The sequence below is a fragment of the Zonotrichia leucophrys genome, chromosome 21 (genome assembly GCF_028769735.1).
Source record: "Zonotrichia leucophrys gambelii isolate GWCS_2022_RI chromosome 21, RI_Zleu_2.0, whole genome shotgun sequence".
Taxonomy (NCBI): domain Eukaryota; kingdom Metazoa; phylum Chordata; class Aves; order Passeriformes; family Passerellidae; genus Zonotrichia; species Zonotrichia leucophrys.
The window spans coordinates 8158367-8165286 of NC_088190.1; positions in this window are offsets into that span (position 1 = coordinate 8158367).

The window sequence follows — 6920 nt, forward strand, 5'->3', positions numbered from 1 at the left end:
CCCTGAGCTTAACTCTAAAAGTATAATAGAAAGCCCTTCTAACAGACAAATTCACAATGGTCCTAATGATACCAACCCCTTTTTTTTCCTTTACACTAACCAATGGGAAAGCCACCTCAAGCTGGTTTTGCCACATCCTATTTCTGTCTCCATCTCTCATTTCCTTCTATCCAATATTACCTTCCAAATTCCTATTCTGATCCTTGGATAATTCAAACATATTGCATTGCTGTACAAACTGTGTTATTTTATCCCTTTCACCTGCCACTTTTCTTTTAGATAAACACTCATAACTCCCAACATATCACTTTAACTATTTGACTGTCACTAGAAATTGAACCAGCTGAGACTTTCACAGGGGAAATTCTTTCTTCTCCTTTTCTTCTCTGTTTTGTGTGTTAAGCCAAGCAAAATCTTAGTTGTCTTAGCACTGCCTTCAGATAATTTTACTTAAACTCTGCCTAATAGTTTTACTAACTTCTGGCCCTATTGTATCTGTCTAGGCCTCACATGTGGTAAAGCTGTCTTCATCACAGTTCCTTGTTGAGACCTACTTGTTTCTTGTCCCAGCCATCACCTCTCAGGATGTGAAGGCACTGAGCTGTGCACAGGAGATGAGGTTCAGATACATGCACACCCCCAGTATATATCACACCAGTCTGCCATGCCAATGCAGTGAGCATGGACAGCACCATGAGGAGCTGGGCAAAACACTCCCAAATGAGGATCATTTTCCTGATGCTCCTCCCACACCACTGCCATCACCCAAAGTCCAGGCCTGCCTCATCCTTGCTGTTGGACCTGAGCTCAAAGATGCTCCAGCATCACATCTTGCAAATCAGCAGAATTAGGGCAAGCTACAAACAAGCCGTGGTGGAGCTGGAGAATGATAAACACAGCAAGCAAAGGGAAAAAGTTGCAAGCTACAGTTTTCCTACAAACAAAAAACAGGAGCACTTCACGCCTCATCCTCACATCCATCACCCAGGGATCCCTGTTTCGTTCCTTGGGCTTAGTTGTGCCTGCACTCCTCAGGACCTAGATCCACCTCCTGTAACCATGGGAACAGCTAAATCATCTCAAATCCTTCAAAACATCGAATCCACTCAGTCTTCCCAACCTTCATCTGTTTTGTTTCGCCTAACTTTCTTCAGGACACAGGATCAAAGGGGGTTTTTGTTGGACTTTGCTAAAGCAGGGTTTTGCTTTTGCCTGCAAAACATCCTGCTGCATATCCTACTTTGACCAAGTGCTCCTCACTGCTGGGCCACCACAGCCAGCAGCCTGGTCCTCTGCCTCCCATGCACTACTACCATGTCCTCAGTTTGGATGCCATTGCAGTCCCAAGGGGCTACAGAAACATGCCAGGTACAAGGCAGGTGAGGTGGTGTGGAGAGAAGGGACTTGAGCACTTTTCTGCTCCCATGAGAGACATCTCCCAACATCCATCAGTAGATGCTGTCACCTTCTCCCAGGGCTACCTTCACCAATCTTTGGTCACCATTTTGAGGAAAATGATCACAGCATGAAGGTCTTGGGAGGTCCCACACTAACCATGGACCTCCCAGCCTGACCGCTCTGCCATGAAGCCCACATACTGCATCACCTTCTCACAGCACCACTCCAAACCAGATCTCAGGGTCTAACAGTAGGACCAGATGGACTACAGCTGTGCCATGAGGGATCACAAATCAGGGGGGATCCCACAACACTCTGAAAACTGCTGCTGGCTGCTTTGCCATGAGCCTTAAAAGTCTGCTGGGAGGTTCCTGGGTTAACAGGGCTGCTCCATTGAGATCCTCTGGCTCAGCCAGGGTCACTGATGACCTGTGCCACAATGCCTCTCTGAGTCATCTGCTTCCTTCCAGTCACTGAAAATGGCCTCAAAGTTTGTACAGATGGTGCTTAATCCTCATTTGGACAACAGGTGTTTGGACTTTTAAAGGACAATTACAGAAGGAAAGCAGGGGCAAGGAGAGAAGGGTGGGAGAGGACACAGGTAGGATGACAGGATACAGGCCAGTGGGGCAGCAGGCCAGGCAGGGCTAAACATCCAGGAGAGATGAAGCCACAGGACAGGCATCCTGGTTAAGCCCACAGAGGCTCAAAAGCAACAGTCAATGCTAAATCTCAGAGGCATGAAGACCAAGGGACCATGCCCACCCCAGACCTGAGTCTGCCTGGGGTTTCAGTCCTTGACCTGGCACAGAGCCTTCTCCCTGGACACTGCCCTGGGGTCAACATCCCTTAAGTCAGCAGCATGGTCATGGCTGAATGAAAGATGGTGCTAGGGTTGGTAGCCTCCTCCAAGGCCAGGATAGCACCTGCTGGCACCTCCTCCTGCCCTAGATCCCACCCAGCTCTAGGAAAGAACATCCTCTCCCACCTGGATGGACAGCTGATGCTGCAGGGAACAGCGGTGAAGCTGACCTGCTCAAAGGGGAATGGTGGTGTGTCCAGCGTGCAAAGGCAAATGCTGAGCAGCCCACAACCAGCATCCAGGGTTTGGATGCTAGCATGTCTAGAGGTCCCAGAAATGCTCTGTACAACACACAGGGTGGTGCTTTCAGGGCCTCTCCACTCCTCCTTGCCCTATCAGCTGTGCTCATATCAAGGTGAGTGAACTCCACCACCACCCCAGCACTGAAGCTATGGCAGGGACCAGGTACAGTGGAAGGACAGGAATGGAGGGAATCAGCTCATGCTTGAGCAAGGGAGAACCCTTCTGTGGCGCAAAATCCTCCACTCCCACCAGTGTGAGCACTGTGGAACTTATAAACAAACATGTGAGCAAACCTGGGTGAGCCAATGCAGGAAGAATCAGCAGGGCTTAGCATGGGGATTTGGGGCTGGGAAAGCCTCTTGCCCACCAGTTCTCCTCTCCATCCTAGAAGAGATGATGTGCAGTAGGGAAGGGGGTTGCTCTCTCTCCACCAGAAAAAGAGCATCACATCACCATACTGAGGTTTCTGAGAAAAAGGCTCACAGCCCAAACACCTCCACTCCCTGCAGATTCACCAGGGCTGGTGCAGCCAGGAGAAATGAGATACCAAAGTCCTGAGAGTGCTGAGCAAAAACAGCATGGGGCCAGCCTTCCTCCCTAGCCATGCTTGCTGTCCCTATCATGCATCTGTTTGACACAGCCCCACACTTCTGAAGCAATTAGCAGCTGAACTGAATTAATTCCTAGCATGCTGGGTCCAACACAAACAGCACAGGCTGGCCCATGCCCCACACCTCCATGCATTTTGGAGGGCCTGGGTGTGCCTGCCAAGAGCAACACAAATAACCCACTGCTTCTCCAGGTTAAGAAGTGGCCCTGGAGGACTGGAGCACGATGGCTGAGGCTGAACTCTGCTGCCGGCTTCTACGCCCACAGAAAAGCAGCCTCTGTTAACCAGTGGGTTAGGAGGGAGGCAAGTACAAGGGTCCATGTATGCAGTGCCTGTCCCAGGGGCCTGGGGAAGAGGCGTGAGGGCGGGGGGCAGGCAGCAAGGGAACCCCAAGCCAGGGCACGGGGATATTTCATAGAGAAGGTACTTGCAAACGGCACCTGCAGGGTGTTTATCAGCCCTGCCAAGGCTCCAGCAGCTGAAATAACAACTTGGGGAAAGGGGGAAAACACTGCTGGGCCCCCTTGCCTCAGCCCTGCTTGGCTAGGCACTGCTGGGATGCAGGCCAGTGGGTCACCACAAAGATCAACGCATCCCCTCTGGAGCCAGGGATGTTCCTGGGCTTGGTGACAGTCCCTGGCAGAGTTTTGGGACTCAGCCAAGACCTCCTGCTCATGTTAGAATCACTGGAAGCAGCAGCATAAGCAGGGTGGACAGGCTTTCCTGAGGCACATCACAATTTTGGATGAAACAGGTTAAAACCAGGCCCCTCCTCTCCAAGGACATCATGTGACAACAAAGGGACCCAGGCTGCTCTCCAGGAGACTGACAGATGAGGACAGGAGGCACAATGGCAGCAAACCCTGCCCCTTGGCATGCCAGCCTGCATCAGGCCAGCTCTGCTTGGAGCTGTTTGGCACCAGGCACTGTGCAGCTGCTGCCAGGCCAAGATGCCATTCATGCATCCCCAGCAGGTCAGAGCTGCCTGTATGATCAAGTGTGCTGAGACAGCCACATGGTAGCAGCCAGCACACACCAGAGCTGGCACACCAGGAGATGTGTTGGGAGCAGTGTGGGAGAGAAGTCGGTGGGCTTATGGTGATGCTGAGAACTGTGTCTTGCCTGCAATCAGCAGGTACTGGGGATCCCAGATGGCATCAGAGAAGCTGTAAGCCCAGTGTGCCATCCTCCTCACCTTTCACTATATTGGAGCTGTACTTAGCCCACCCAGTATCCATGGCAGGACACGGACAGGATCATGCTGCAGTCATCTGCTGGAGGAGAGATGAGAGCTACGTCATCAGGGAGTGTCTTCCAATTCACATTTCCCATGTACAGCCAGGGACAAGCCTCTCCTTCTGTGGGGTCCTTTCAAGTACACTTGGACAAGCAGGGGCTTGCTGCCCATCCTCCCCAACCAGCTCCATGGCCAAACAATGGAGAAGGATGTAGGAACCATGACGCCCTGAAGAGCTGGGTTCAGACAGCCCATGTGGACACTCTGCTACTGTGTCGCAGCATCACAGTGCACACACAAGCCCTTGGCCCACAGACACTCAGTTCTCTGCCACGAGCCGGGGTCTGTCCAGCCCCTCTTGCAGCACATGGCCAGGAATTCACTCCAGTGTCCAGCCTGGCTAAGGAGACATTTTCACCCACACTGTAAAATCACAGCTGCTGCCCCAAGGGGCTAATGGAGATGTCCCAAGGTCAAGCTGTTAAGTTCCCATCTGTGTGGAGCCTTAAGCTGTCGTGTCCTCCAGGCGAGGAGTCCCCATGCTGGAGCACTTGGTGGCATTCAGCAAACTATGCCTCAGTGCAAGCATCTCAAGGAATGGGAGGTTCTAGCACCAGGAGGGCCCAAAGGCTGCCAGCAGACACAAAGCAACCCCTTTACCAACCCTGCCTAGCCCTTGGGCTCCCTCCTATTGTGCTTGTGGGTACCCAGAAGCTTCCAACCCCATAAAGCATCTGCAAAGACACAGAAGAGGGAAATGTGAAGCAACCAGGGCATAAGCTGGCAGATGGATCAGGGGCGGAAAATTTGACAGTGGGAGAGCCAGACCACTATACCTGGCAGGACCAAACTCTTCCTGAGCACTCACCCGAGGCAGATAGGCTGGGAAGAAGAACCGGAAAGAGGATCTGGAAAATGACAGGCCTGCCAGTCTGACCATGGAGCAAATCATCTTGAGTGCTATCACACAGCACATACAGGACAACCAAGGGATCAGACCCAGCCAGCAGGGGTTTAGGAAGGGCAGGTCCTGCTTAACCAACCTTTCTTCTTTTTATGACCAGGTGACCCACCTAGGGAATGAGGGGAAGGCTGTAGATGTCTACCTGGACTTTAGCAAAGTCTCTGACATGAGACTTTGACATGAGACTGACATCAGCCTCTGACATGATCTTCCATGGCATACTCCTGGAAAAGCTGGCAGCCCACAGCTTGGACAGGTACATCTTCACTGGGGGAAGGTGAACTGGCTGACAGCCAGGCCCAGAGAGTGGTGGTGAATGGTGCTGCATCCAGTTGGTGGCCAGCCACTAATGGAGTACACCAGGGATCAGTGATGGGCCCAGCCCTGTTTAATGTATTTACTGATGATCTGTATGAGGTGATCAAGTGTACCCTCAGTAAATTCATGGACAAAACCAAGTTGGGTCAGAGTGTTTATCTACTGGAAGGTAGGAGGGGCCTGCAGAGGGACCTGGACATGCTGGATAAATGGGCTCAGATCAGTGGCATGAGGCCAAGTGCTGAGTCCCACACCTTGGCCACAATAACCGCATGCAGCACTACAGGCTGGGGCAGAGTGGCTGGAAAGTGGCCCAGTGGAACAGACATTGGGGTGCTGGTCAACAGCAGATAAACGTGAGTCTGCATGTGCCCAAGAAGACCAAGGTGGCCAAGAAAGCCAACGACATCCTGGCCTGTATCAGGAATAGTGTGGCCAGAAGGACCAGGGAAGTGATTCTCCCCGTGTACTGGGCACTGGGAAGCCAAACCTCAAGTGCTGTCTCCAGTTCTGGTACCTCAATTCAGAAAGGACATTGAAGAGCTGGAGCAGGTCCAGAGAAGAGTAGCAAAGCTGGTGAAGAGTCTGGAGAACATGCCCTGTGAGGAGCAGCTGAGGGATCTGGCACGGCTCGACCTGGAGAAAAGGAGGCTCAGAGGGGACCTTCTTGCTCTCTACAACTCCGTGACAGGAAGGTGTAGCCAGATGGGGGGTCAGGCTCTGCTCCTAGGCAACCAGCCCAGGAAGGTGGTGGAGTCACTGTCCCTGGAGACATTTAAGGCACTCAGTGCCATGGTCCAGTTGACATGATGGTGTTCATAGGTTGGACTCAATGATCTCAGAGGTCTTTCTAATTGATTCTGTGGTTCAGTGTCTTCTCAGTGTATTCCAGTGTGCACAATGGCTGCTGCCATATCCCCAGACAGGAGAATGAAGGAAGCCGTAAGTACAATACATGACCAAAGATTGTGTATACAAATGCCACAGCAGTGGCAGCTTATTTTGAGAATGTTGTGTAGGCAGCTGAACTCCTAGGGCATCTACCCTTCAGATTCTCACCCTTCCCATGCAAGGTCTTCAAAGACAAGGAAAAAGCCAGGGACGCAGAGGAATAAACCTCCAAAAGCCATGACTGAACAGAGTCTGCCCCAAACTCCAGGCCAGCTGGGACTGTCCCAGCACACCATGGCAGCAGTGGTGCCACAGAGCAGACTGACCCAGCATTGCCACAGCTGCAGACAGAACGATTCCCTTGGAATTAGGGCCCTACTGCAACCGTTGCTCAGGC